Below are 24,259 nucleotides of genomic sequence, written 5' to 3' on the forward strand. Positions count from 1 at the left end.
TATGCCATTTTGCTCTAAATGCGTAGCACAGTGTTCTTCTTCCTTGCCCTGGCCTTCAGTGATTGCAGTAGTCTGGGGAAGTGAATAATACACCACAATAGAAGGCGTGGTACACAGCGACCCCACGCTCCGGGACCCGGCTTGAGACGTGCCGGAGATTAGCGGATGTTCCACAAGGAGGCGCCCGGGTCAAGGCTATGTCAGTCATTCCCAGGTTCCCAGGAGGACCTTCCCATCTACTTGCAGATTATCCTCCTGTGGAATTTCCTTTGGATTACAGTTGTTGTCTAGGGTGACGTGCGTGATCAGGGGGATATAATGGAATGGAACAATAATGATACGGAGACCCCATGTTAGGTCTGGACAGTCAGGGTTCAGGAGGCGTTCCAGTACACAGGAAGCGGCTGGAAACTCCTTCGGGGATGGGATATTAATGATATTTCTTGGATCCCTGTACTTTACAGCCGCCAATGGACAATCAGCGTTCCAGTACGCTGGAAATGACTTAGAACTGCTGGATTCATCATGCAACTGTAAGCAACTCCCTTATGAAAAGCCAACAGAAAATAGGAAAGATTCAGTGCAAAAATACTAAACGCATCATTTACAGGACTATTTTTTTTTTTTTTCTCGGAGCTGCGTCGTCTGTTTAGAAAATGCAAACTCGAGAAAAACGCTGCCTACTGACGACAAGCGATTTTGCCTTTGCCAAAAATAATAATACAAGAAATGGAACAAATGTCGGAGACGTGCAACAATCTACCATGTCTTTTTCTTCGTCATATCTAAGTGGAACTCCCATCTTGCTAATGATACAGGACGCCTCATATTATTCTTTACAGATCTTACTCCCTGTTTTGCTATGTAGGTTTATGGTTTTCGTGGGTCTTTACGCATGTGCACAAATCATCATAGATTCTTTTTTTTTGTGAGAGTGAAGTCCTGATGGACGCTTGTAGCTGTGCGTCGTTTCCCGACAACAGGGTACTGGGGGAGGAGGCGATCCGACAGTATTTCAGCTAAGACACACATGCTTCTCAACGCTCTTGCTACGATTACGTTGGACTCTTGAAATGAAATGTGTTAAGTTTCTCATCAATGAATATTATATATATATATATATATATATATATATATATATATATATATTCGCTATTTTCCGTGTTAGCGAGGAAGCGTCAAGAACAGATGGCTATATATATATATATATATATATATATATATATATGGTTGTTTAATTTGTTTATGGATGGGGTTGTAAGGGAGGTAAATGCAAGAGTCCTGGAAAGAGGGGCAAGTATGAAGTCTGTTGGGGATGAGAGAGCTTGGGAAGTGAGTCAGTTGTTGTTCGCTGATGATACAGCGCTGGTGGCTGATTCATGTGAGAAACTGCAGAAGCTGGTGACTGAGTTTGGTAAAGTGTGTGGAAGAAGAAAGTTGAGAGTAAATGTGAATAAGAGCAAGGTTATTAGGTACAGTAGGGGTGAGGGTCAAGTCAATTGGGAGGTGAGTTTGAATGGTGAGAGGCTGGAGGAAGTGAAGTGTTTTAGATATCTGGGAGTGGATCTGTCAGCGGATGGAACCATGGAAGCGGAAGTGGATCATAGGGTGGGGGAGGGGGCGAAAATTTTGGGAGCCTTGAAAAATGTGTGGAAGTCGAGAACATTATCTCGGAAAGCAAAAATGGGTATGTTTGAGGGAATAGTGGTTCCAACAATGTTGTATGGTTGCGAGGCGTGGGCTATGGATAGAGATGTGCGCAGGAGGATGGATGTGCTGGAAATGAGATGTTTGAGGACAATGTGTGGTGTGAGGTGGTTTGATCGAGTAAGTAACGTAAGGGTAAGAGAGATGTGTGGAAATAAAAAGAGCGTGGTTGAGAGAGCAGAAGAGGGTGTTTTGAAATGGTTTGGGCACATGGAGAGAATGAGTGAGGAGAGATTGACCAAGAGGATATATGTGTCGGAGGTGGAGGGAACGAGGAGAAGAGGGAGACCAAATTGGAGGTGGAAAGATGGAGTGAAAAAGATTTTGTGTGATCGGGGCCTGAACATGCAGGAGGGTGAAAGGAGGGCAAGGAATAGAGTGAATTGGAGTCATGTGGTATACAGGGGTTGACGTGCTGTCAGTGGATTGAATCAAGGCATGTGAAGCGTCTGGGGTAAACCATGGAAAGCTGTGTAGGTATGTATATTTGCGTGTGTGGACGTGTGTATGTACATGTGTATGGGGGGGGGGGGGTTGGGCCATTTCTTTCGTCTGTTTCCTTGCGCTACCTCGCAAACGCGGGAGACAGCGACAAAGTATAAAAAAAAAAAAAAAAAAAAAAAAAAAAAAAATATATATATATATATATATATATATATATATATATTCACAGTACAATCTCAGCTAAAGATGCTTGGCACTCATTTATTTGCAACAACACTGGACTACTTTCCCTCCAAAACCACTCCAGATCTAACCTAACCTAACCACAAGTAAAAGGAAAAAGCTTACCTCCTACTTAACCACTTATACTCACAGACCCCCTCTCACCCTACAAAGAAGACGCTGACAAAACATATACACACACAAATGACTCACCGGACACCAAATAACCGCCCTCCCAACCTATTATTTAACTCCACTCCAGCAGACAATACACCCATCCCAGACTCCACTCCCCCCTGCGCATATACCAGTTGGCCTTTCTCCTATTCGCCCTGGTTCACAAAAACTCTATGGGTTTAAAGTTACTAACATCAACATACAATTTTTCACCGACAGTAACTCTTCCCATTACGGCATTGTTTGGCTGAGCAATATAACAATATTTCCAGAAAGTTAATTTCATCTCGAATAATTAAAAAAAAAAACATTCCCTTTCTGTGTCGTCCTTTCTCTTGAAGCCTTGCTATCATACATCCCTTTCGACAAATGAGGCGTAACCTAATCTCTGTTGTAAGTTCTGTCTCCACAACTCCAAGAATAGAAGGTTAGATTGTATCTCTGCAGTAAATCTTATCTCCACTGCTCCAACAATATCAGAGTTGTGTTCCATGATTCCATCCCTGAACTCCAGCTCTTTAACATTTAGTATCAGTCGATCTGAGTTCGTATACATAATCTGTAACCTCGCATTCGCTCACTTAGCATTCCTGACCTCTCTGAGGTAGGTGGTGTGGCTGCTCTTTTCTCCAGTCTACGGTCCATCACCTCTGATGAATATCCAACTAAATTCCTCTTGACTTAAAATGTTTTTTTTTTTTATTCTACTTGGGTTCCGCCTCGCTTCATTATTCATCGTTGAACGTAACTATTGTTGATCATCCCTTGTGACTTGACCACATCAACCAGTTCTCTTTTTTTCTTTCATTTTTTACTCCAACTATATTTCCTCATCTGGAATATGGTCCTCTTCCAGTCTGCTTCAAATATGTCTCTAATTCTGATGTAACACATTCACTGGTTAAGTCTTGGGTTGATTCGTCAACCTTCACCTTCCTTTTTTTGTCTAAAATCTCCAAATTCCTAAGAAGCAGTGATCATGAGTATTCAGCATATATCAAAACCTTCCTTCGAGCATAACATCTTTATAATTCCTTGATTATTCTGTCTTTAATAATAGATATAATCCTCTCCATAGTTTCACTTTAATGATTTACTTTGTCCTTATTTTTCAGTCCCAGACGTCTGTTCATCTCCTTCAGTCAATATCCAGCTTCTGTTAATTCCCCCCAGAAGGTGCTCATGTTCCCTCCTTTACATCAACAGCTTCTGGTGTTTGTGTTACGTTGCATTTCGTTTTACTGATGTGTCTCAGGGACATCCAGAGAAGACCCTCCACACTTGTTTTCTCTGATACTTTCCTCTGTGTGCTCCTCTCCTCTACGTACACTCCCTCTGAATCCTTTCAAACTGCTTTGACTCTGTCATCGTGTTGTTACTATTTGTGTGTTACGAACAGTGAGTTACACACTCGTGCTGCTCTCTCTCTCTCTCTTGAAATATATGTTCCATGACTTTATTCTTACGTGTAACAGACCCCCAGCCTAGTCCAGGTACCCGTTTATCGACCACTCCCGACGGGAGGATGAACCTCCAGGGTTAGGTGTGGTCCAAGTGTCGTGTGCGCGACTCCAACCCATGAGGAACACGTGAGGGCTGAACTCTGGACGGGCTAGTACTGACACATACATGGTCAGTAATGCTGTGTGTGTGTGTGTGTGTGTGTGTGTGTGTGTAATTACTTATTTCTATGTTATGGGGAGGGAGTTTTACGCTCGTGGGGCTCCATTTCTTTTGAGTGAGTGAGTGAGTGAGTGAGTGAGTGTGTGTGTGTGTGTGTGTGTGTGTGTGTGTGTGTGTGTGTGTGTGTGTGTGTGTGTGTGTACACCTGCAGTATGTACGCAATGTCTGTGTATACTTATAGAATGTACACTATAATTGTATATCTGAAATGAGGATAGTGTACACTCCTAATAGTGTGTTCAAGCAACCTTTGAGGCAAGCAAGGAACACAAGTTCGTGTAAACTCATTAGATATACCGGTAAGTGCGAGTAAGTGGCTACGGATTCTAAGCTTAGTATGTAGACTGAGTAGGAGGTAACAGAGTCTAAGCTTAGTATGTAAGCTGACTAGGTAGTTCATGCCCTAAGCTAAGTGATCATACCCTACGAAGCTTACTACATAAGCGTAGCGGAATGGGCGTATCGCCGTGAGGTGGTGAGTGCCTCAGTGTATGTGTGTACACACACTCCTTACTGGAATGTAAGCGCCCGGGGCTCATGCTGTTTACAATACACTGTCAAGCAGTGGCGGCGGCGGCGGCGGCGGCGATGGCATCGGGTCCTCCGCCGCCTCCACCGCCGCCTCGGGCTGGCAGATAGTGAAAGTACAGAGCAGCGAGTAAGGCCGGTCACTGCTGCTGCTGCTGCTGTTCTCTGCTGTTGTGCTGCTGCTGCTGCTGCTTTCTGCTTTTACGCTGCTGTTACTGATGCTGTCCAACTGTTGTTAGACTCTGTTTTCCCGCTACTGTCTTGACTGCTGTTAAATGCTGCTTACTCGATGCTACTGTTGTTATAAACGCTCTTATATGATGTTTCCTTGCTCTTGTCGTTATTGCTGTTAATGCTGTTTCGTACTGCTGTAAAATGCTGTTTTCTTACTACTTTTTTTACAGTTGTTGTATTTGTATAATGATACTTTTTATACTGAAGCTGACTGCTGTTCTGCGATGTTTTCGTTATCACTGCAGCTGCATGCTGTTCTACTGCTGCAGCATCGTCTGCATGCTGTGCTGCACGTCTGGGCTTAGCTGCTCCTCCACTCCGCAGCTCTTACTCCAACTGCTGCGCTGTTACTAATCCAAGTAACTGTTGCTGCTGTTCAGACGTGTAGTTACTGCTGCGAGATCTGTGCTGCTGTCCAGTAGCACAGACGTTGCTGTTCCGTTGCGTTTCTGCTGCTTGTAAACTGCTTTTACTTCCCTTCTAATCCTGAAACTTTCCTACCACAAAAATGTTGCTCGTGTCACAGTTCTGCTACTTATATGCCACAGCGCCGCTGTTTCTGTGCCATAATGCTGCTACCTTGTGTGTGTCACAGATCTGTGCCAGAGTGCCGTTACTGTTACTCCTGTGCCACAGCGTGGCTACCTCTATGACACACTGCTGTTCTTTCTCTACCAGGAGGTTGATTCTGCTCAAATATAGGCCCACTGTTGCTCGTCTGGGCTATTGCTTCTGTGTCGTAGCAATAGAGCTTCTGTTCCACACTGCTGATATTCTGTTCCCCAGTCATCTTACTTGTTCCTCACTTTTTATTTTCTATTCCAAAGTGTTGTTTTTCCGGTTGCAATGCTGTTTCTTTTCCATAGTGCTGTCATTCCTGTTCCACATTTCTGTTACTTCTGTTCCAGTCTTCTTGCGTTGCTCGAAAGTGTTGTTGCTATTTCTGTTTCACAGTCTCAATATTTCTCTACACCCACCGATGTTACTTTTTCGACGTTACTATCATTTCTGTTACACAGGGCTGTTACTTGTTCTATAGAGGCTCCTTTTCCGCACTGCTGGTGTTTCTGTTCCACATTACTTGATGTTGTCCCATAGTTCTGCTGCTAACACATGACGGTGCTGTTCTTTTTCTGCTGAAACCTCATCTCCACACTGCTGTGGTTTCTGTTCCAGAATGCTGTTGCTTCTGTTCCGCGATGCTTTTGCTCCCATTCCATAATGCTGTTGCTATTTCCGTTCCATGGATTTCTTGTTTTCGTTGTACATTGTTTCTGTATTTGTTACACAGTGATATTGTCTGTTCCACATTAGTTACCTCTATTTCAGAGCCGCTGTATCTGATCCACTGCTTATTCTTCGTACCTCGTTTCTGTTCCACTGTGAAATGTTTTGTTACACAATGTTTCTGCTGCTGTTCCAGAGCGGTTCTGCTCCTCAACCAGTACAACTGCATCTGTTTCTTAGTGATGTTGTACTGCTTCACCGCAGCGTTTTCTGTTCCACAGTGTTCTATTTTCTCTTTCATAATTCTGTTACCTCTGTTATAGGCTGTCGTTATTTCCTCCACAATGCCGCTGTGTCTGTTCCACAGATATGCTCCTCCTACTCCAAAGAAGTGGTGTGTCTGGTCTATGCTGTTGTATCTTCTTGTATTCTGTACCACAGCGATGTTGCTGGCATTGTATAAAGTTCTTTTCTGTTCCACATATTTGTTAGTGCTGTTCCACGTCGTTCTTGTTCATCAAGCGTTGCTGTTCTTGTCGTTCCGAGTCCCTGGGACCGCCCAGCCCACAGAGATGCTCTCCTCCCTGACATTATTACTCCTGTACCGCCATGAAACATGTAAGACTGGCTATATATAATTAAGTAATCGTGTAATCGGTCACAATTACTTGCCGATTCCGATAATTTTCACAGTGTGACATATTACTGTTGCGATTATCTTCACGATGGAACAAATCACTTTTACGATCACGATGGGGCTAATGATAAATGACACATAATGAGGACTTGGTGATATTGATAAATGATACATAATGAGACCTTGGGAAAAGTGATAAACAAAAACATAACGAGATTTTGAAGATACCAATAGATAATACATCATTAGGACTTTATATATATATATATATATATATATATATATATATATATATATATATATATATATATATATATATCATACTTTCTCGCTGTCTCCCGCGTTAGCGAAGTAGCGCAAGGAAACAGACGAAAGAATGGCCCAACCCACCCACATACACGTCCACACACGCACATATATATACCTATAAATCTCAACGTATACATATATATACATACACAGACATATACATATATACTCTTGTACATAATTCATACTTGCTGCCTTTATTGATTCCCGTCGCCACCTCGCCACACATGAAATGACAACCCCCTTCCCCCCTCACGCGCGCAAGGTAGCACTAGGAAAACACAACAAAGGCCACATTCGCTCACACTCAGTCTCTAGCTGTCATGTATAATGCACCGAAACCACAGATCCCTTTCCACATCCAGGCCCCACAAAATTTTCCATGGTTTACCCCAGACGCTTCACATGCCCTGGTTCAATCCACTGACAGCACGTCGACTCCGGTACACCACATCGTTCCAATTCACTCTATTCCTTGCACGCCTTTCACCCTCCTGCATGTTTAGGCCCCGATCGCTCAAAATCTTCTTCATTCCATCCTTCCATCTCCATTTGGTCTCCCACTTCTCGGTCCTCCACCTCTGACACATATATCTTCTGTCAATCTTTCCTCAATCATTCTCTCCATGTGACAAAACCATTTCAATACACACCCTCTACTGCTATTTCAACCACACTCTTTTTATCACCACACATCTCTCTTACCCTTTTTCATTACTTACTCTATCAAATCAACTCACACCACATATTGTCCTCAAACATCTCATTTCCAACACATAAACCTTCCTCCGCACAACCCTATCTATAGCCCATGCCTCGCAACCATATAACATTGATGAAGCCACTATTCCTTCAAGCATACCCATTTTTGCTTTCCGAGATAATGTTCTCGCCTTCCACATATTATTCAACGCTCCCAAAACTTTCGCCCCCTCCCCTACCCTGTGGCTCACTTCCGCTTCCATGGTTCCATCCTCTGCCAAATCCACTCCCAGATATCTAAAACACTCCACTTCCTCCAGTTTTTCTCCATTCAAACTTATCTCCCAACTGACTTGTCCCTCAACCCTACTGTACCTAAAAACCTTGCTCTTATTCACATATACTCTCAGCTTTCTTCTTTTCCACACTTTACCAAAGGAAGTCACAAGCTTCTGCAGTTTCTCATCCGAATCAGCCACCAGCGCTGCATCATCAGCGAACGACAACTGACTCACTTCCCAAGCCCTCTAATCCACAAAAGACTGCATACTTGCCCGTCTCTCCAAAACTCTTGCATTCACCTCCCTAACAACCCCATCCATAAACAAATATCACGCACCCAAGCCGCAAACCGACATTCACTGAGAACCAATCACTTTTCTCTCTTCCTACTGGTACACATGCCTTACACCCTCGATAAAAACTTTTCATTGCTTCCAGCAACTTGCCTCCAACACCATATACTCTCAATACCTTCCACAGAGCATCTCTATCAACTCTATCATATGCCTTTTCCAGATCCATAAATGTTACATACAAATCCATTTGCTTTTCAAAATGGAGTGAGTATTTTGAAGGTTTGTTGAATGTGTTAGACGATAGAGTGGCATATATAGGGTGTTTTGGTCGAGGTGGTGTGCGAAATGAGAGGGTCAGGGAGAATGATTTGATAAACAGAGAAGAGGTAGTGAAAGCTTTGCGGAAGATGAAAGCCGGCAAGGCAGCAGGTTTCGATCGTATTGCAGTGGAATTTATTAAAAAGGGGGGTGACTGTGTTATTAACTGGTTGTTGAGGATATTCAGTGTATGTATGGCTCATGGTGAGGTGCCTGAGGATTGGCGGAATGCATGCATAGCGCCATTTTACAAAGGCAAAGGGGATAAAGGTGTGTTAAAATTACGGAGGTATAAGTATGTTGAGTATTCCTGGAAAATTATATGAGAGGGTACTGATTGAGAGAGTGAAGGCATGTACAAAACATCAGATTGGGGAAGAGCTCTGTGGTTTCAGAAGTGGTAGAGGATGTGTGGATCAGGTGTTTCCTTTGAAAAATGTATGTAGCATTTATGGATCTGGAGAAGGCATATGATAAAAGTGATGAGATGCTCTGTGGAAGGTATCAAGAGTATATGGTGTGGGAGGGAGGGTTGCTCGAAGCAGTGAAAAGTTTTTATCCAGGATGTAAGGCATGTGTACGAGTAGGAAGAGAGGAAAGTGATTGGCTCTCAGCGAATGTAGGTTTGCGGCAGGGGTGCGTGATGTTTCATGGTTGTTTAATTAGTTTATGGATGGGGTTGTTAGGGAAGTGAAGGCAAGAGTTTCGGAGAGGGGGAAAGTATGCAGTCTGTTGTGGATTAGAGGGCTTGGGAAGTGAGTCAGTTGTTGTTCGCTGATGATACAGCGCTGGTGGCTGATTCGGGTGAGAAACTGCAGAAGCTGGTGACTGAGTTTGGTAAAGTGTGTGAAAGAAGAAAGCTGAGAGTAAATGTGAATAAGAGCAAGGTTATTAGGTACAGTAGGGTTGAGGGACAAGTCAATTGGGAGGTAAGTTTGAATGGAGAACAACCCTATCTATAGCCCACGCCTCGCAACCATATAACAATGTTGGAACCACTATTCCTTCAAACATACCCATTTTTGCTTTCCGAGATAATGTTCTCGACTTCCACACATTCTTTAACGCTCCCAGAACTTCCGGCCCCTCCCCCACCCTATGATTCACTTCCGCTTTCATGGTTCCATCTCCTGCCAAATCCACTCCCAGATATCTAAAACACTTCAATTCCTCCAGTTTTTCTCAATTCAAACTTACCTCCCAATTGACTTGTCCCTCAACCCTACTGCAACTAATAACCTTGCTCTTATTCACATTTACTCAACTTTCATCTTTCACACACTTTACCAAATTCAGTCATCAGCTTCTTCAGTTTCTCACACGAATCAGCCACCAGCGCTGTATCATAAGCGAACAACTGACTCACTTCCCAAGCTCTCTCATCCACAACAGACTGCATACTTGCCCCTCTTTCCAAAGCTCTTGCATTCACCTCCCTAAAAACCCCATCCATAAACAAATTAAACAACCATTGAGACATCACACACCCCTGCCGCAAACCAACATTCACTGAAAAACAATCACTTTCCTCTCTTCTTACACGTATGCATGCCTTACATCCTCGATAAAAACTTTTCACTGCTTCTAACAACTTGCCTCCCACACCATATATTCTTAATACCTTCCAGAGAGCATCTCTATCAACTCTACCATATGCCTTCTCCAGATCCATAAATGCTACATACAAATCCTTTTGCTTTTCTAAGTATTTCTCACATACATTCTTCAAAGCAAACACCTGATCCACACATCCTCTACCACTTCTGAAACCACACTGCTCTTCCCCAATCTGATGGTCTGTACACGCCTTCACCCTCTCAATCAATACCATCCCATACATTTTCCCAGGAATACTCAATATACTTATACGTCTGTAATTTGATCACTCACTTTTATCCCCTTTGCCTTTGTAGAGTGGCACTATGCAAGCATTCCGCCAATCCTCAGACACTTCACCACGAGTCATAGATACATGAATAACCTTACCAACCAGTCAACAATACAGTCACCCCCTTTTCAATAAATTCCACTGCAATACCATCCAAACCCGCTGCCTTGCCGGCTTTCATCTTCCGCAAAGCTTTTACTACCTCTTCTCTGTTTACCAAATCATTTTTCCTAACCCTCTCACTTTGCACACCACCTCGACTAAAACACCCTATATATGTCACTCTATCATCAAACACATTCAACAAACCTTCAAAATACTCACTCCATCTCCTTCTCACATCACCACTACTTATCACCTCCCCATTAGCCCCCTTCACTAAAGTTCCCATTTGCTCCCTTGTCTTACGCACTTTATTTACCTCCTTCCAAAACATCTTTTTATTCTCCCTAATTTTTAATGATACTCTCTCACCCCAACTTTTTGCCCTCTTTTTCACCTCTTGCACCTTTCTCTTGACCTCCCGCCTCTTTCTCTTATACATCTCCCACTCATTTGCATTATTTCCCTGCAAAAATCGTCCAAATGCCTCTCTCTTCTCTTTCACTAATAATCTTACTTCTTCATCCCACCACTCACTACCCTTTCTAATCTGACCACCTCCCACGTTTCTCATGCCACAAGCATCTTTTGCGTAAGCCATCACTGCCTCCCTAAACACATCCCATTCCTCCCCTTACTTCCTTTGTTCTCACCTTTTTCCATTCTGTACTCAGTCTCTCCTGGTACTTTCTCACACAAGTCTCCTTCCCAAGCTCACTTACTCTCACCACTCATTTCACCCCAACATTCTCTCTTCTTTCCTGAAAACCTCAAGAAATCTTCACCTTCGCCTCTACAAGATAATGATCAGACATCCCTCCAGTTGCACCTCTCAGCATATTATTTTTTTTTTTTTTTTGCTTTGTCGCTGTCTCCCGCGTTTGCGAGGTAGCGCAAGGAAACAGACAAAAGAAATGGCCCAACCCACCCCCATACACATGTATATACATACGTCCACACACGCAAATATACATACCTACACAGCTTTCCATGGTTTACCCCAGACGCTTCACATGCCCTGATTCAATCCACTGAGAGCACGTCAACCCCGGTATACCACATCGATCCAATTCACTCTATTCCTGGCCCTCCTTTCACTCTCCTGCATGTTCAGGCTCCGATCACTCAAAATCTTTTTCACTCCATCTTTCCACCTCCAATTTGGTCTCCCTTTTCTCCTCGTTCCCTCCACCTCCGACACATGTATCCTCTTGGTCAATCTTTCCTCACTCATTCTCTCCATGTGCCCAAACCATTTCAAAACACCCTCTTCTGCTCTCTCAACCACGCTCTTTTTATTTCCACACATCTATCTTACCCTGACGTTACTTACTCGATCAAACCACCTCACACCACACATTGTCCTCAAACATCTCATTTCCAGCACATCCATCCTCCTGCGCACAACTCTATCCATAGCCCACGCCTCGCAACCATACAACATTGTTGGAACCATTATTCCTTCAAACATACCCATTTTTGCTTTCCGAGATAATGTTCTCGACTTCCACACATTCTTCAAGGCTCCCAGGATTTTCGCCCCCTCCGACACCCTATGATTCACTTCCGCTTCCATGGTTCCATCCGCTGCCAGATCCACTCCCAGATATCTAAAACACTTTACTTCCTCTAGTTTTTCTCCATTCAAACTTACCTCCCAATTGACTTGACCCTCAACCCTACTGTACCTAATTACATTGCTCTTATTCACATTTACTCTTAACTTTCTTCTTTCACACACTTTACCAAACTCAGTCACCAGCTTCTGCAGTTTTTTACATGAATCAGCCACCAGCGCTGTATCATCAGCGAACAACAACTGACTCACTTCCCAAGCTCTCTCATCTACAACAGACTGCATCCTTGCCCCTCTTTCCAAAACTCTTGCATTCACCTCCCTAACAACCCCATCCATATTATCAAATCAAACAACCATGGAGACATCACACACCCCTGCCGCAAACCTACATTCACTGAGAACCAATCACTTTCCTCTCTTCCTACACGTACACATGCCTTACATCCTCGATAAAAACTTTTCACTGCTTCTAACAACTTGCCTCCCACACCATATATTCTTAATACCTTCCACAGAGCATCTCTATCAACTCTATCATATGCCTTCTCCAGATCCATAAATGCTACATACAAATCCATTTGTTTTTATAAGTATTTCTCACATACATTCTTCAAAGCAAACACCTGATCCACACATCCTCTACCACTTCTGAAACCACACTGCTCTTCCCCAATCTGATGCTCTGTACATGCCTTCACCCTCGCAATCAATACCCTCCCATATAATTTACCAGGAATACTCAACAAACTTATACCTCTGTAATTTGAGCACTCACTCTTATCCCCTTTGCCTTTGTACAATGGCACTATGCACGCATTCCGCCAATCCTCAGGCACCTCACCATGAGTCATGTTTTTTTTTTTTTTCATACGATTCGCCATTTCCCGCATTTGCGAGGTAGCATTAAGAACAGAGGACTGGGCCTTAGAGGGAAAATCCTCACCTGGCCCCCTTCTCTGTTCCTTCTTTTGGAAAATTAAAAAAAAACGAGAGGGGAGGATTTCCAGCCACCCGCTCCCTCCCCTTTTAGTCGCCTTCTACGACACGCAGGGAATACGTGGGAAGTATTCTTTCTCCCCTATCCCCAGGGAGTCATACATACATTAAATAACCTTACCAACCAGTCAATAATACAGTCACCCCCTTTTTAATAAATTCCACTGCAATACCATCCAAACCTGCTGCCTTGCCGGCTTTCATCTTCCGCAAAGCTTTTACTACCTCTTCTCTGTTTACCAAATCATTTTCCCTAACCCTCTCACTTTGCACACCACCTCGACCAAAACACCCTATATCTGCCCCTCTATCATCAAACACATTCAATAAACCTTCAAAATACTCACTCCATCTCCTTCTCACATCACCACTACTTGTTATCACCTCCCCATTTGCGCCCTTCACTGAAGTTCCCATTTGCTCCCTTGTCTTACGCACTTTATTTACCTCCTTCCAAAACATCTTTTTATTCTCGCTAAAATTTAATGATACTCTCTCACCCCAACTCTCATTTGCCCTCTTTTTCACCTCTTGCACCTTTCTCTTGACCTCCTGCCTCTTTCTTTTAGACATCTCCCACTCAATCGCATTTTTTCCCTGCAAAAATCGTCCAAATGCCTCTCTCTTCTCTTCCACTAATAATCTTACTTCTTCATCCCACCATTCACTACCTTTTCTAATCAACCCACCTCCCACTCTTCTCATGCCACAAGCATCTTTTGCGCAATCCATCACTGATTCCCTAAATACATCCCATTCCTCCCCCACTCCCCTTACTTCCATTGTTCTCACCTTTTTCCATTCTGTACTCAGTCTCTCCTGGTACTTCCTCACACAAGTCTCCTTCCCAAGCTCACTTACTCTCACCACCCTCTTCACAACAACATTCACTCTTCTTTTCTGAAAACCCATACAAATCTTCACCTTAGCCTCCACAAGATAATGATCAGACATTCCTCCAGTTGCACCTCTCAGCACATTAAAATCCAAAAGTCTCTTTCGCGCGCTTGTCAATTAACACGTAATCCAATAACGCTCTCTGGCCATCTCTCCTACTTACATACGTATACTTATGTATATCTCGCTTTTTAAACATTAACATATATTTTTTTTTTTTTTTTTTTTTGCTTTGTCGCTGTCTCCCGCGTTTGCGAGGTAGCGCAAGGAAATAGACGAAAGAAATGGCCCAACCCACCCCCATACACATGTATATACATACGTCCACACACGCAAATATACATACGTACACAGCTTTCCATGGTTTACCCCAGACGCTTCACATGCCCCAATTCAATCCACTGACAGCACGTCAACCCCGGTATACCACATCGCTCCAATTCACTCTATTCCTTGCCCTCCTTTCACCCTCCTGCATGTTCAGGCCCCGATCACACAAAATCTTTTTCACTCCATCTTTCCACCTCCAATTTGGTCTCCCTCTTCTCCTCGTTCCCTCCACCTCCGACACATATATCCTCTTGGTCAATCTTTCCTCACTCATTCTCTCCATGTGCCCAAACCATTTCAAAACACCCTCTTCTGCTCTCTCAACCACGCTCTTTTTATTTCCACACATCTCTCTTACCCTTACGTTACTTACTCGATCAAACCACCTCACACCACACATTGTCCTCAAACATCTCATTTCCAGCACATCCATCCTCCTGCGCACAACTCTATCCATAGCCCACGCCTCGCAACCATACAACATTGTTGGAACCACTATTCCTTCAAACATACCCATTTTTGCTTTCCGAGATAATGTTCTCGACTTCCACACATTCTTCAAGGCTCCCAGAATTTTCGCCCCCTCCCCCACCCTATGATCCACTTCCGCTTCCATGGTTCCATCCGCTGCCAGATCCACTCCCAGATATCTAAAACACTTCTCTTCCTCCAGTTTTTCTCCATTCAAACTCACCTCCCAATTGACTTGACCCTCAACCCTACTGTACCTAATAACCTTGCTCTTATTCACATTTACTCTTAACTTTCTTCTTCCACACACTTTACCAAACTCAGTCACCAGCTTCTGCAGTTTCTCACATGAATCAGCCACCAGCGCTGTATCATCAGCGAACAACAACTTACTCACTTCCCAAGCTCTCTCATCCCCAACAGACTTCATACTTGCCCCTCTTTCCAAAACTCTTGCATTCACCTCCCTAACAACCCCATCCATAAACAAATTAAACAACCATGGAGACATCACACACCCCTGCCCCAAACCTACATTCACTGAGAACCAATCACTTTCCTCTCTTCCTACACGTATGCATGCCTTACATCCTCGATAAAAACTTTTCACTGCTTCTAACAACTTGCCTCCCACACCATATATTCTTAATACCTTCCACAGAGCATCTCTATCAACTCTATCATATGCCTTCTCCAGATCCATAAATGCTACATACAAATCCATTTGTTTTTATAAGTATTTCTCACATACATTCTTCAAAGCAAACACCTGATCCACACATCCTCTACCACATCTGAAACCACACTGCTCTTCCCCAATCTGATGCTCTGTACATGCCTTCACCCTCTCAATCAATACCATCCCATATAATTTACCAGGAATACTCAACAAACTTATACCTCTGTAATTTGAACACTCACTCTTATCCCCTTTGCCTTTGTACAATGGCACTATGCAAGCATTCCGCCAATCCTCAGGCATCTCACCATGAATCATACTTACAATAAATAACCTTACCAACCAGTCAACAATAGTCACCCCTTTTTTAATAAATTCCACTGCAATACCATCCGAACCTGCTGCCTTGCCGGCTTTCATCTTCCGCAAAGCTTTTACTACCTCTTCTCTGTTTACCAAATCACTTTCCCTAACCTTCTCACTTTGCACACCACCTCGACCAAAACACCCTATATCTGCCTCTCTATCAAACACATTCAACAAACCTTCAAAATACTCACTCCATCTCCTCACATCACCACTACTTGTTATCACCTCCCCATTGGCGCCCTTCACTGAAGTTCCCATTTGCTCCCTTGTCTTACGCACTTTATTTACCTCCTTCCAAAACATCTTTTTATTCTCCCTAAAATTTAATGATACTCTCTCACCCCAACTCTCATTTGCCCTCTTTTTCACCTCTTGCACCTTTCTCTTGACCTCCTGCCTCTTTCTTTTATACCTCTCCCACTCATTTGCATTTTTTCCCTGCAAAAATCGTCCAAATGCCTCTCTCTTCTCTTTCACTAATAATCTTACTTCCCCATCCCACCACTCACTGCCTTTTCTAATCAACCCACCTCCCACGCTTCTCATGCCACAAGCATCTTTTGCGCAAGCCATCACTGCTTCCCTAAATACATCCCATTCCTCCCCCACTCCCCTTACCTCCTTTGTTCTCACCTTTTTCCATTCTGTACTCAGTCTCTCCTGGTACTTCCTCACACAAGTCTCCTTCCCAAGCTCACTTACTCTCACCACTCTTTTCACCCCAACATTCTCTCTTCTTTTCTGAAAACCCATACAAATCTTCACCTTCGCCTCCACAAGATAATGATCAGACATCCCTCCAGTTGCACCTCTCAGCACATTAACATCCAAAAGTCTCTCTTTCGTGCGTCTATCAATTAACACGTAATCCAATAACGCTCTCTGGCCATCTCTCCTACTTACATACGTATACTTATGTATATCTCGCTTTTTAAACCAGGTATTCCCAATCACCAGTCCTTTTTCAGCACATAAATCTACAAGCTCTTCACCATTTCCATTTACAACACTGAACACTCCATGTATACCAATTATTCCCTCAACTGCCACATTACTCACCCTTGCATTCAAATCACCCATCACTATAACCCGGTCTTGTGCATCAAAACCACTAACACACTCATTCAGCTGCTCCCAAAACACTTGCCTCTCATGATCTTTCTTTTCATGCCCAGGTGCATATGCACCAATAATCACCCATCTCTCTCCATCAACTTTCAGTTTTACCCATATCGATCTAGAATTTACTTTCTTACACTCTATCACATACTCCCACAACTCCTGATTCAGGAGTACTGCTACTCCTTCCGTTGCTCTTGTCCTCTCACTAACCCCTGACTTTACTCCCAAGACATTCCCAAACCACTCTTCCCCTTTACCCTTGAGCTTCGTTTCACTCAGAGCCAAAACATCCAGGTTCCTTTCCTCAAACATACTACCTATCTCTCCTTTTTTCTCATCTTGGTTACATCCACACACATTTAGACACCCAAATCTGAGCCTTCGAGGAGGATGAGCACTCCTCGCGTGACTCCTTCTTCTGTTTCCCCTTTTAGAAAGTTAAAATACAAGGAGGGGGGGGGGGGTTTCTAGCCCCCCGCTCCCGTCCCCGTTAGTCGCCTTCTACGACACGTGAGGAATGCGTGGGAAGTATTCTTTCTCCCCTATCCCCAGGGATATATATATATATATATATATATATATATATATATATATATATATATATATATATATATATATATATATATATATAATAAGGCCCTTAGCAGAGCTAACAGGAAAACTCTTCTCTCATACAGTGACACCCAATCAAACGCCATGTTACCCTTTCGACGTAGCTGTAACACACACAGCTACTTCCACCCCGACGTACATACAGCGAACATCTGACTATCGTCCAGCACGCATTCAACCCTGCATCAAGCAATTACTCCATCCATGTCTCATAAGACCTCATAAGACTCGATGTCTTAATGACATAATTCTGTTTCTACTCCATGAACGTTCAATACAGCTACTCGTGCCACAGAAAATGTAACTGTGCATCTTTGAAATCTAAGTGAGTTTAATGTAAGCACTTAGTATCCTTTTCTAGTCACTAAGGATATCCTATTGTCTGAGAACTTACACATGTGATATAAGATATCTTAAACTTGATATCCCAATCAGTCGTTTGTACACAGTTCCTCCACAATATGAGAATAAATTCAGGTCCTGCAACAAGTGACCTTGGCGTGTGACGTCTTGTTATGATTAATTGTCTCCATGTTTCCTGCCAGTGTTTCTGGTGAGTGCCAGTGTTTCCTGCCAGTTTTTTTTCTGGTGAGTACGAGTGTTTCCTGCCAGTGTTTCTGGTACGTTCAGGTGTTTCCTGCCAATGTTTCTAGTGCGTATATAAGTGTTTCCTGCCAGGGTATATGGCATTGACGCGTTAATTGAGAATTGGTTACAGCGCAGCTCCTAATTTGACAACGGAAGCAGTCATAATATATACCATTTACTTGTAATGAATATCATCGTGATAATGCAACTCAAATTTCTGCACATGAACCCCTGATATCTATTACTGCATCCCTATTTTCTCCTACATATTGATGTACGTAATTACCCCAGCACAGATTTTGGTAATTCATCCTCCAAAATGTTCTCCATATTTTTTCCTACATTCAATTTTTCGTAATGTTTCCTTCATACGTTTTTTCCCTTCATTTTCCTGCAGCTTCTTGTCTCCTTGCCGAATCTAATTTCCACGTGAAATTCTTAATCCTTTTTTTCATGTGTACACACATCCCCTCTGAGGGTTGCCGTGGTTATAATTCTTCGCAACTGTGTTTCATTCTCTGTTTTCAGGAGATACGAGGATGTATCGTATATAGAGAAAGACACAGGCGGGATGCTTGACCACACCAGGTTTGAGGCGGGTCACATGTAGACGGTGGTGAAGATGCTCACGGCAAACGATGGGACGGGAAGGGTCGAATTTCTTTTAAGTTCATCCAAGGGAAGTGGCCAGACATCGAAGCCACTCAAATCCACACTCAAACACACGTTATCAGTTCCAAAGTGAGGAGTAAAACAGGACGCAGAAGATGGGAGTTTATATTCCTCGACTGATTTCGACAAAGTCTTCTTGAGAAGACGAAGACGACTTTGTGGAAACTGACCGGGAAGAATATATTTGCTGCCCTTTACTTTCACTTTCCTTCGCTACCTTTTCTTTCTTCTTTACCAACGCTTGGTTCTCTCGGAGCATAAGGAGTCCTGAGAGAAACACCACTCGTCCATCACCATACATAATGAATGGCTCTACCACACGGGAGTTACGACATCACTGTGTACACAACCAAGATGCCCAACACGGCGCGTATGAAAGAAACCAACTCACGCGCTTTACAGGCCCTGTACCATGTAGATCTCCACACTCTACGACTGTCTTATGTTTCTCTAGTTTGTCTTCCTTGTCTAGCCTCTGCTTCAGCCTCCCACCTCCCTCCCTCTCTCCCTCCCTCCCTCTCTCTCCCTCTCACCCGAAGAAAAAAAAAAAAAGAGTGGCGGAAGACATGGCGTGCGTGTGATGGGACAAGGCCGGCCACCGCAGCGGGAGGTCACGTCGGCTCTGCCTGGGAGGTGGTGGTGCGGCTGGCAGGAGGTTCGGTCGCTGGGTGGCAAGTCACATTACCGTGTAGAAAAAAAAAGGTTGCAGACCAGCCTTCGTTATCGGCTCCGGCAGGGATGGTGGGGAAGAGGAGCTTCGTGTCCACACACACGCTCGGGGTCGGGGATGGTGTACCCAGGCTGGTACCACCATTACAAGAGGTCTTTCATTTCGCTGCTTCGTAGGTCGTTGACCTCAATGGCAACGAAGTGATGAAAGACGTGTGTCATGTGCGCTTCTTTTACAGTTGTTATCACCTTTATATGACGAGTACTGGACTCACGATGACGCACTCAGTATGTACAGCACACGAGCTCATGTCTTTGTAAAGCCTCAAAGAACCAGCGTGTCCAAGGATTTTATACTCGTCAAGGACAATACAATTTAAATAGACGTGAAGGAATTCCACAATATCCCCATGTTTCCTTTACCTCCACACACACACACACACACACACACACACACACACACACACATTTTCATACATATATATTTCTAAGATATTGTATTGTAGGATACGAAGGATACAGCTCTTACTGAATATATCAAAAGCTTCTTAAAGAACAGCTTCGGAGGGAATCATTGCAACCAGTTACTCCTTCGCCAGAATTCATGACTGGATATTCACCAACCGGATGTGCAAAATATTATATCTCATAAACAGTTGGAGACATACAGATTCCACCGAGTTACCAGCTACGAACACCAGGCGGAACCAGACACCATACAGACACGCACCACACACACCTCTGAAGACGACAACCACACACACACACACACACACACACACACACACACACACACACACACACACACCTCACTATACCACTGGCCAGACAGACGACTGGACGACACATACCGACAAGGGAGAACAATCTTACAAAATGACATTCGAGAGGTCGATCGACCACACCAACACCAGACCCACACCCAAGGTTGCACCAGATCGGAGACCCATCCATCACAAGCATACAACCTGCAACTCTCCTTCAGGAAATTACGAGAAAGCCGCTGACATTTGAGGGCGTGACGCTGCAATAGGCTCTCCGTCAGCGACAACCATCACCATGGGGACCTCACTGCCGTTCCCAACCACTACCATTACCACCATCGTTGCAACGACCAGCACCACTGCTACCACAACACTGACACGACTACTCCTACTACTACTACAACATCCACTACCATAACCACCATCTTCCCTACCACCGCCACCATAATCACCCCCTTTCACCATTACTACCATCACCATGGTTCCCACCCTAAATCACCATCATTACCATCACAAGTACCCTATTACCACCACAAAGACCATTCCCTATCTATACTACCACCACCCACGACCACGACCACGACTTAGTGTTATCACAATGTAACTGATTACGATTATTTCCATAAAGTAATCGATTACTTTACGATCATTTTTCACAATGTGACAGATTATGATTATTTTCACAGTGAGACAGATTACATTATGATTACTTTCGTAATGTGATAGATTACTTTAGAAATTATTCACAGTGGCAATGATTACTTCTCAATTACTTTTCAAACCAAGGACAGTTTTGCTGTTAGCTGTTCAGGCGAACACCACCACGACCACGATCGACTGAGGGGAGTAAGGAGTACATAGCATTCCCAGGTGTGTGGGAGGCAAACAAAAGATTAGCTCTAAACACAACAGGTTGTGACACACACACCCACACCCCTGGCCCCACACACCACCAGTGGCGTCAGGTGGGCTACGTAAGAGAGGCAGGGTCTGTCTGTCGTAATGTGTTGTGGCTGACACACTCACCTGGGATTCACGTGTCTAATCACCACCACCACCACCACCACAACCACCACCACCACCTTGCCAACACAACATTAAACCAAACGTGTTTGTACACTACCATGAGGTTTATCAGATATTGTTGAATTACCAGAAATCATGGCCTAATTAACTTTATATATATATATATATATATATATATATATATATATATATATATATATATATATATATATATATACATATATATGTCATACTTGATCGCCGTTTCCTGCGTCAGCGTGGTAGCGCCAGGAAACAGACGAAGACTGATCCCATCAACTCTTATACATATATGTATACATACACGCCCATACACGTGCTCAAACATAAATATACATATCACACACACACATACATACATATACATAGCCATACACATATATACACATGTACATATTCATACTCGCTTGCCTGCATTCATTCCGGCGCCACACCGCGCCAAACACACACACACACACAAACACACACACATCAAGGGTCCCTTCTTTCCTTACCAATTCCTGAAGCACTCAGGAACTAGCCACGTCCACTGGTCTGGACCTCAGGTCATATAGTGTTGTGATGATGTGTGTATCTTTGTGCGGAAACATGACAGAAGTGTTTCAGTTCTGTAACAGTTTCATGTCTCGTTCTTTTCTGACACAACACTGACTTTGGACTTGTTTAACACATTATCTCTTTTACTGGTACAGGATAAATGACATGGTATTAAAAGGATTCATTCTTTATGAACCATGTTTTCTAACGGTAGGACGATGTCCAGTTTTAAATCAATGTTATTTTTTTCTAAGTTTCCTCAGTCTTCCCTTCAATCTGTGTACCACTGCGCAACTTAAGTCTCAGCATGAACGTGGTACGTTACCTTGAACTGGAATAAATCTTTTATTCATGTCAATACTTCATAAAGAATTATTTAATGACAACAACTTGATCTCACATCTTAAACTATACCCGAAAAAAAGAGCATAACTGATGCCATTTTTTAACAAGAAAATATAATCGTATTCCTTTTACTTAAGACTTAAGACAGTATGTAGCAGGCAGCCACATACCAGGGAGGTAGCATCTGCCGCCTGGGTATCCGGTGAGTGACTGATGGCGATGCATCGAACCAGCACTGCAGTGGCTATCATGCTCCCCACCCCATCTTTTCTTCCTGACTCACCTACAGATGGGATGCTGACAATAAGCCCACACACACACACCACACCACACACACACCACACACACACCACCACACACACACACACACACACACACACACACACACACACACACACACACACAAACACACACTCTCCCTCGCACAGAACAGTCGACAGCACGTAAATCACGTGGTTATATACTCTCATTTCTAAGTATTTCCCGCATTGAGTTACACAGACACCTGATGGACCCGGGAAATGCCACCGGTTGAGGAACCCATACCTACCACGACTACCAACACACCACACAGACATGGTTCTTCCTCCCTCCACTTCTGCAGCATCAACGGTCTCAACTACAACCTTCCCTCTGCTGTTTCAGAGCTTCACTCTGAAACCTGTCTAAACCTGCCTCTCCCCTACACCATTAGATTAATCCCGTCTATAATCTATTACCATCGTCTCTACTCCATGGGCGGTACTTGTGCATATAATGGTACAACAGCAGTTATTGCTCACCTCGTGGATCTTGGATTTCCCAGCTCTGCGTTCATGTGGATCAAAATTTCTTTTCACGATTTAATACTTGTCTTACGCCTAGTATAATTCCCCTCAGCTCCTATAACTGAGTATTACACTTCTACCACTGTGACCTCCTGGTACCAAACGGTTGCTTTCTTCATATCCACACACTGAAGTCCTCTATGATGGGGATTTCACTGTGGACCACAAAGTTTGGTCAAGCTCCACTCACGATGACTTAATTGGAATCAAGACCCTTCGCTTCCCCATCTTAACGTTCTGGACCAAATACTCACACTCTCAAACCAGAATTCCCAATCGTAGAGCCTGCTCATCCAACACATTCAAGCTCGTTTCCACCTATGTACCCTCCTACTGTACATGCGTTAATTCTACCCTTAATCATCTTCCAACCAGAATTCGCACATTCACGCCGCTATCGCCTCCTCAAAGCATCCCTTTTTTGGCACTACGGGAGAGCTCAGTGGTCATCCTCGCTCACATGTTACACTGACAGTCCGTAGGATCAGTGCTGCTTATCTGGCCAGGATACCTGCGGCGGTGCTGACCGTACAGCGGAGGTTATCTTGGCTGATCTAGTGTATCAAGTTCCTAAACCCTTATCCCTCCAGTCACAACATAATTGTTCTTGCTCTGATGGCTGTCGCATCAGGACCAGAGTATAACAAACCATGAAACTCTTCTCTTCTCCTTCGTCTCATACAGCCTTCAGTTCTGCTTAAAATCATTGCCAGACTATCATCTGTAAAGTCTAGTAAACCTTCATATAAAGAAAGTGTGCTAATCTGCCTCCTTCCACAACAAATAACTCTCATTGGTACTTAAACAATCTCTAATGACTTCTGTAACAACTTTTTCTACCTTCTTTCTACTTGTTCAATCTAAAGCTAATTCTCCAACTGTTAAAGCCAATCTCTTCTGTACTTTACTCTCCTTTAACTCTCCTTGGATGATTTCGTATCTATTCTTCCTCCTCCAACTCCCTCTTAATCTATGCTCTCCCTCATATCTTCTTCGGGCAAG

General features: G+C 43.6%; 1 protein-coding gene across 3 annotated transcripts in view; it reads left to right on the forward strand.

Annotated features, from left to right (window-relative positions):
• The window catches only part of LOC139747474 (uncharacterized), a 271,738-nt gene that overhangs the window by 167,205 nt on the left and 80,274 nt on the right, over positions 1–24,259 (forward strand). The window lies entirely within an intron of this gene.

This window comes from Panulirus ornatus, chromosome 68, assembly GCF_036320965.1.
Source record: "Panulirus ornatus isolate Po-2019 chromosome 68, ASM3632096v1, whole genome shotgun sequence".
Lineage (NCBI taxonomy): Eukaryota > Metazoa > Arthropoda > Malacostraca > Decapoda > Palinuridae > Panulirus > Panulirus ornatus.